Source organism: Biomphalaria glabrata, chromosome 17, assembly GCF_947242115.1.
Source record: "Biomphalaria glabrata chromosome 17, xgBioGlab47.1, whole genome shotgun sequence".
Taxonomy (NCBI): domain Eukaryota; kingdom Metazoa; phylum Mollusca; class Gastropoda; family Planorbidae; genus Biomphalaria; species Biomphalaria glabrata.
Genome location: NC_074727.1, coordinates 2,040,252 through 2,049,379, shown reverse-complemented (window position 1 = coordinate 2,049,379; position 9,128 = coordinate 2,040,252).

The window sequence follows — 9,128 nt, the reverse complement described above, 5'->3', positions numbered from 1 at the left end:
TAAAGGAAAGTTTCCCTTGCGATCTATGGGGCAGATGATGTAAAGGTCATCTGTTTCTTTGGCCAACGGTTAACGAGCAGGGTGTTATGTGGCCAGCACAACGACCAACCGCCTTTACTTTCCCCAACTAAAGTCAGGTACCCATTAGAGTTGGGTTGACTCAGGGGCGCCCTAAAAATCCAGAAATTCAAAATCCCAGTCTTCACCGGGATTCGAACCCAGGACAGTTAATAGATAAAGCTAATCGTTGGCAAGTGTAGGCCTACATAATTCCTTTTCTTATCTTATCTTATATAATACAGACGTTACTTCAAAAAAAGAAGATGTTACAATACATACGGAGAGGTCAATTCTAACTATGAATTGCCTTTAAATAATTTTATAAAACATACCATTCATAAAACATTTTCATTTCTTTTACTAAACTGTTTTTAATTCAATTCTGTTAGTTGATTTTAAAAGTATTTAAGATGAACAAAGACTGCAGTAAACACAAATGTGTTTAATCTGTAGTATGTGACTAAAATTTTTGTGTTTTGAATAAGGTCAAACACTGCATCCATAATATTTCAATTTTAATACGCAAACTTTGTATTGGACAACATGAACCTTGGATGAACTCCTGATAGTAGCAGGGGAGGAAAGCACGGGCCTCTCGTAGTGCTCTGGTCTGCCTCATCGTAGCGCCATTGTGGAAACGACCATTAGAGGAAGTGGTTAGGCTAAACGGGTAGCAACACAAGACTCCCGTGGGGATGCCCACGAGTAGACGAGAGTCCACCCATTGCACGGGCGGAGTTGCAAAAGAGTCCCCATAAACCTGTCACACATCCATGCGCTGTTCCTTAAGGGACCGTTACACAAATGGCGAGTCCCCCCCACGGTTAGCTTGGTATAACGAAGGAAAATGGCGGAGGCTCCCGGTGTCCTCGGCCTTCGGCCATGTGCAGCCAAGCATGCGTCGGGGGCCAAAGGCATTGGAAACAGCAATGCTTTACATAGGCATTGACTCGGGTCTCTCCCAAACAGAACTGTGTTCTCACAGGTTGTTTTTTTTTATATTGTTTGGCGTCCAAGCAGGTTTTTTTTTTCAAACTTTGAGCTCGAAGAGCCTTCGCCTCAGCTCATAAGACGATCAAACGGTAAACGTAGTGCCTCGTAGCCTTCCCGAGTAGCTCATGTGACACTTCAGTTGTCTCCCCGTAGCTCTTGGACACTTGTAAGACACGCGCCACTGTTTCCACTGCGGCCCCATTTGTTTTAAGCAGGAATGTAAAAACTCCAGTATGTCATAGTAACTAAGTTCTTTAAGTCTATGGAGCCGAAAAAACTGTAATGTCTTTTTGGTAACTAGCATCCGAACTTTGTCGTCATGGATACCCAGTAGTTTAGAGGAACGGTTAGGCATTAAAATGTTGGCCGTTTAACAAGTTTTGCAATCCAGGACATTATAAGAATGTAATAAGAACATAAAACTAAAATGTTATTTAACCTTGGTTGGGCCAATAATAGAATATGCATCCTCCGTTTGGGACCCCCTCAACTCAAGAAAACATTAAGAAACTGGAACAGACACAAAATAGAGCAGTGAGATTCATAACAAAAGAATATTCACATTTGACTAGAGTAACACCTTTAGTAAAATCACTAAATTTAGAAAGCCTTCAGGACAGAGAGGTCAAAAGTAAAGTAGCAATCATACATAAAACACTGAACCATAATCTTCAAATACAAAAACAAAATTTAATAAAATACTCTGAAAGACACAAAGATAAAGGCATATTCCTCGTCCCATATGCTAGGACAAATTTGTACAAATACTCCTTCTTCCCTAGTGCTATTAGAGCATGGAATGGGTTGCCTGAGCTAGCCAGGAAAACCAGTGACTTGGCAGAATTTAAGTCATTGGTTAATATGCATGACGCGTAGGACGTAATCATCTTCTTTTTTGAAGTAACGTCTGTATTATATAAGATAAGATAAGAAGATAATACAGAAAATTATTTCATTTTTGGAAAAGTGTAAAATATTATTGAAAAATATTAGGGAGGTCTGGACAGACGGTGCTCCAATTATTGAAGTATGTTGGTCTGAATTTCAACAGAATGGGTCACCAAAAGTCATCGGAACTCAGTTTGAGATTCATCGTCGACTATTTATAACGAGGACAATGTTTGACTAAAATTACAGAAAGCAATGAAAAAAGTCACTGCAAGAATCAAGTGCAATTGATAATTTTGTGAAAGAACTTTCGCTAACACATCAAACTTTCCAAATTTACTTCACTTTCCATTTGCACTTGCCAGACATTCGGCGCATTGGGCGGCAAGCTGTCTCCATAAAGATCTGTCATTGGCAATGTCTGAAGCCTCCTCCCACCTGGTGTCCTCTGTTCTGAGGTCCTCCATGAAGGTGTGTCGCCAAGTAATACGAGGACGTCCCTGTTTGCGCTTTCCTCGTTTTGGCTTCCATGTTATCGCAACTCTTGGTGTGCGTAATTCATTTTGACCTAGAAATGTCACGCAAACCTCATGCGACGCCCTGTCACAACCTCACTAAGTGTTCGACTCCCAGTTCGGCATAGGATTTCCTTGTTTGAGACCCGATCTTTGTAACTGACTCCCAAAATTTTTGTTGAGCCACATGTAGTCTTTTCTCAATTTTGACAGATGTCTTCCATGTCTCACATGCATATGTAGCAGTTGGAATGACGATTGTGTTGAGAAGGTGTATTTTTGTCAAGTTGAAGATGTTTAGGAGACAGAAATAGTTTATTGCCATTAAGCCTACAATTATAATGTAACATTAGCGAAAGCACATATACTTATACTTAAGAACGAATATAATTTACTTTTGGGGGTGTGTGTCAATAGAATGAGACAACATATGTTCCGCAAGCTTAAAGTCTGGACGAACAAAACCAGCCATTGTGGAGCATCACCCGAGAATGCAGACCATGCCCTTCAAAGCTGAATACTTATATATCAAGAGGCCAGAACAAGACTTTGGCTCCATAACAAAAACTAAAGCCAACGGAGAAACTGCCTGATCTGGAAACCACTACAGTTCATCTCAGATCTAGGATTACTGATCGGAACTCTCCAACATGTAAAATGAGAACGAAGAAGAAGAACAAAAGGGCAATCTCTTGTTACAATGGACCTCATTCACCAATCGTAAACAAACAACATTTAGCCACGTGGTGCTTTATCGCTTCTATATAATTTACGATCTCATGTTTAATTCATGATGGTTGTCACGTGACAGTTTTTTCCATTGTTTTATCAATAAGATCACGTGACTAAATGTTGTTTGTTTACGATTGGTGAATGAGGTCCATTGTGTCTACATCATAGGTCAGTGGTTCTCAACTTTTTATGCTCGGCGACCCTTTTTACAATCCCCCACTCTACCGCGACCCCCCCCCCACTCACACACACACACATACAGCAATAGAAGAATAGGCAATAACATTCCATATTTTCAATGGTCTTAGGCGAACCCTGGCAAATCGTCAATCGACCCCCAAGGGGGTCACGACCCACAGGTTGAGAACCCCTGTCATAAGTGAACAAAAACAAAGTGTATCGGACGATACCGCAACCAAAATGCGCAATATGTTTATCGTAAAACCAAAACTTGAGATTGTCCTCAGCGTTGATAAACAATCTAAAGATTTCTATGAGTTGGTCTTGTGACTGGTCGTTGACTTGTAGCACCAAACTGCTGGTAGACAACTCAACCGTTGTTGGCGTAATATATCTTAACTAAAAAAAAACTTCTAATAACTTGAATAACATCCATTTTATGTACAACCTAAATAACATTTATAATGTAGACTAAATCAACTTGTTGTGATAAATGAAATAGATGCAGCAGACGTGAGTAGTAATATCTTTAAGACAATGTAAGTCACTGTAACAGCACAAACTTTTGGTCTGACGTTCTGGAGTCGTCGAACGTAACTAAGAGAAAGTGACAAGAATCCCTCCTAAGTTGCATAGTTCACAACCAATCGCTATCTTCTTACCACCGTCACCATAGAAACACACACACGCACACACACTCCATAACACTTGGTGCAAAACGTGTATGTATGTATGTATGTGTATGTGTATATGTATATGTATGTATGTGTATGTGTGTGTGTGTGCATATATCCTATTCTATTTATACTTATAAGTAGATAGAGTTATATAATAGGAAAGCTGTGACATATTTGAATATTCCTGGCCAGTAAAAGTTATTAAGAATTCTTTGTCTTGTTCGTGCTGTCCACATATGACCCGCAAAAGGTGAGTCATGACCTAACTCCAAAATTCTTTTTCTTTCGGCGGCATGAATGACTAGCTTTAGTTTCTCTTTCTTATCTTGTCTCATCAGAAGCCCATTTTTCACTTTAAATTTACTGGTGGGACGCTTCGCCAATTCAAAAAGTTTAACCAATGTTTGTTCCTCCTTTTGTTTCAATGCATAACTGGATGTTAATTCTGATTCTGGCTGTTCGATCTGACTATGTAGTATCGGTTGTCCCATGTTATCTATTACACCAGATTGAGATCTAGTTACCGCATTTGTAACTTCTGACATTGCTGACCTTTGACACTTGTAGATATCTGTGATGGTAGGCTCAGTTATGCCAGTCACGTTTCCTAGAATCAAGTCAGCTGCAGGCCTCTCCAACACACATGCTTCAACTTTCCCAGATAAAAATGGCGTATCAATGTCAATGACAGCTGTGGGATATTCTTCAATTGTTCCTCCAAATGTCATACATTGAACTTTCTTACCAGTCAACTGGTGAGGGTGCACATGTAGTCTCTTCAATCCGATTATGGTCGCTCCTGTGTCTCTCAAGACCCAAATAGATTTTTTCTCAACAAATTCATGGAATGGCTGGTTTCTCTCTGGTTTAGCTTTATGGAACTTCTCTCTATACCCATCATCTGTTAAGTTGTATCTTTTCATTAATACTTCCTTCACCTTGTCATATTCCTCTAGTCTGTGTGATTATTAAAGTTTATGTGTTTGATCTAGTGGTTTAATTGTTTTATTTCGTTAACTACGGCTGAACCAGGGACACCGAGACCTAAGGTAGATTCTATCGAGTTATAAGTATAAATAGAATAGGAAAGCTGTGACATATATGTATGTATGTGTATGTATGTGTATGTATGACCCCAGCATATCAAGATGGACGCTTCTACAGTTCAATACGGCGAGTTCAACCAATAGAAAACGTGTGCCCGACAAAGTGGTCCTCAAGTTGTGATAATCTAGACGCGCTTAAAGGTGTTAACGTAAATTATTATTATTATTATTATTGTTTTGTATGTGGTTTATTCAGATTATACTTTCACTTACAATAACACACAAGGCAAACAGGTTAACGCACCCACGGCCAGACCATATAATACTGTTCAGTAGTCAAGGTTATTGAGAAGTTTTATATATAGTTCATGATCATTTACACTGTTCATTGTACTATATCCGCTGGAGTTCATCAATTATAAAGTCATAGTCGCAGATATAGGAGCATAAACGAGTGGCCAAAACCAGATCAGTTTCTCATGCTTATAACAAAGAACGAAGATCCAAAAATGTTCATAGTGAATTGTTCACAGTTTTACTTGGAGTTTTGGACTTTTTTTTTTAAACAGTTCCGTGTTTATTTTTTGTTTATTCAGTACTGAAGAGATTACATTGCCAACAACACATAAGACGCTAACATAACTTTACGGTTTACACAACAGTTCACGTTAAAATTGTTCATAAACTGTCCAAACTTGACGATCACTGGATTGTCCATTGTCCTTTGCTGTAGACGAGCGAAGTTATTGGGATTCTTTCGGAAGGATCTGTCCTTATTTCCTATGGAAGCCCAAAGATTTCAAGAAATATAAAATGGTTATTCAGTACTGACGAGATTACCTTGCCAACAACACATAAGACTTAACATAAGTTTACGGTTTACACAACAGTTAACGTTAAAATTTGTTCATTAACTGTTCAAACTTAACACATTTAGTGTGGAGACTCTATTACATAAGTTGCAATGCTTACTGTCTATTACGAAAGCGTGAGCAACTCAAAATTGGTCAAAACGTGTTGGAATCTCAGCAGCCAAATGTCTGAGTCAAGTAGAAAATATCTAAGAAAATAATTCCGCAGTCACAGACATCGGGTCACAAAGAAAGCCTATGCGTTAAGGGTCACTCGACCACTTGAGGTTGTGACCCCGAGTCGCATAAGATCTGCGTGGCATGTCCTCCGACACCTCCGCGTCTCATGTGTGGTGATAACGCATACGACCTAGTTAACACACGGAAAGAACATCTTATAATATAATCAGGGCCGGCGTTACGCAGAGGCTAAATAGGGAGCCGCTAAGTGGTCAGGGCCTCGCACAGGAGTCTAAGAATTATTTTTTTTTCTGAAAAAAAAAACGTCGAAACATGGATCTAATCACAAAAATAGCAGAACTCTAGAGCTCTACTTATCTACTTGCCTAGTTCTAAGTCTCTTCTATTATTAAAGGTTTCTTCTCTCATGTTTAGATCTAGCTGTTGGACGACAGATGTTAGAAGACCATTTGTTTCTTCCATCTCGTCAAATGTCGAAATGTTATTTCTAGTCTGGTTATCATGAATTGTCCATGACGCGCAATCGTACTATCGGCGCCATATGAATTTTAAGACATATGATTTTAATTTATTTGTTGATTAAAATATAGGGCCTAGATACAAGAGGGCTTTTAAATTCATTGCGTATTTTTCGGTCTCAAGTTTTTGTTTTTTTATTTTCATTTTGGACCAATCCATTAGAGCAGCGGTTCTCAACCTTTTAAGCTTGGCGACCCCTTTTTAAAATCCCCCACTCGGCCGCGACCCCAAACCTCCCCCCACACACAGCAAAAGAAGAATAGACAAAAACAATCCTTTTTTTTCATGGTCTTAGGCGACCCCTGGCAAATCGTCAAAAGACCCCCAAAGGGGTCGCGATCAACAGGTTGAGAACCCCTGCATTAGAGCCTCCAAACACTTAAGACCGGCCTTGATATAATTCTATAAGATTCCGGAGCATTAGTACCATTAAGTAAGACATTTAAAAGGCGTCCCTAAGTCCAACTAGTACAAATGTGAATGATAAAGGCAAATAGTAGCTTTGTTTAACAATTGGTGAACCTAATCCATTGGATACATTAATTAAGGGTTCCACTACATCGTCTGCCCAGTAATCTTGGAAATGGGAAGTAACTCCTAGTTTAAGGTGCGCAACGTCTATAAATGCTTTGAGTATACCATAATGTTTTGATTGATAAAAGCGTTTATATTTTTTTTTCGTGGCAGGTAAAAATTTATACAAGATGTAAAAATGTGTGTTGATTTGAAATGTGTTGAAATGTATTTATTTAAATATGAATTAGCTTGAAATATAATTTAATATTCAATTTAGAATAAGCGTTTTTAGATAGTAAATGCCTACAACATGATCACACGATGACATTGTCCACAAGCGCCGTAACTAGAGATCATAAATAGTGATAAATAGTATTTTAATTTCAGTTCATTGTTGTGTCCAGGCTATTTAGAATTTATCACGTGATCTGGTTTGGTTCTAATTTTTTTGAAAAAAAAAGAAACGGTAGCAACACATAAAACATGACATGGAGACACCACATGGAACATGACATGGGGGCACCACATAGGACATCTTATGGCGCACCAAATGGAACATGACATGGAACATGAGATGGACACCACATGGAACATGACATGGGGGCACCACATGGGACATTTTATGGCGCACCAAATGGAACGTGACATGGAACATGACATGGAACATGACGTGGGGACATCACATGGAACCTGACAAGAGGCACCACATGGAACATGACATGGAACATGACATGGAGCATGACGTGGGGACATCACATGGAACCTGACAAGAGGCACCACATGGAACATGTTATGGCGCACCACATGGAACATGACGTGGGGGCCCAACAAGGAACATGACATGGAACACCTACATTATAGTTTATAAACAAATAACACGAAAAACAAATTCTTTTGACTGATTGATCAAACAGTAGCTTCTCCCACACACCAACAAAGAAAAAAATTAAAAAGTTTAAAACTTAATCATCTCTCTTTGGTGTAATCATTGGCCAAAACTAAAATTTCTGCCGAAATATTGGATTTTGTCAAATTACGATGCTTTCAACATTTAAGTTTTTTTTTCAATGATTTTCTCAAATTATGATTATATTCCCAAAAAAATGATTTTTCGAAAACATATTTTAATTCTTTCAAAACTTTATTTTTTCTTACATACATTTGTAGTCGAATTACAGGCATTGATATCATTATCGTATTTAGATTGTTACATTGACATAAGCTAAATATAATAAAAACTGGTAAGACAATTACAATTAATGCAACAATAAAAATAACTAAAGAATTTATGTATAAACAGTCTTGTAATATGCTGAATTAGTGGTACCACTTTTTTGACTATCAATGGATTTATTTAATACTATTTATTTGCATCTTTAGTAGCATATAACGAAAGTTCTAAACAGCTTGGGAAACCAATTATAACAAAATTAAATCCTACGCGTGTTTCAAGGGCAATCTACTCATGCATGTCAACCAATGACTATTAGATTCTGGTTTTAATACATCTAGGTAACAAAGAGTAAGAGCTCCATATACCTAGTTGTTGTAATAATTGAAAAATTATCGTGGAATCGCCTGATTCGTTACAATTTGCTTAAAAAAAAATCAAATTTTGTAATGCTTATAACTTGTAATTTGTTTATAGCCAGCTACAAGAATATATTTAATGTTCACTCTCAGTTAAGTCATTTATAACTTTCAATTAGTTATAGTTAGTTAGTTATATAAAAAAAAAACAATATTTAAGCCCAAAAAAGAGGCAAAGAAAAGAGGCCCAAGGCCCAAGGATTCCTATGATGATAAAGCTAAAACTGAATAGCGCAAATTCTGAGGTTTCCTTTAAAAAAAAAAAAAAATATTGGACAGTTTCTGCACTAAGTTAACCTTAATTTATGTGTTGTTGGTAATGTAATCTCTTCTACTGAATAAAAAGAATGTATATATATC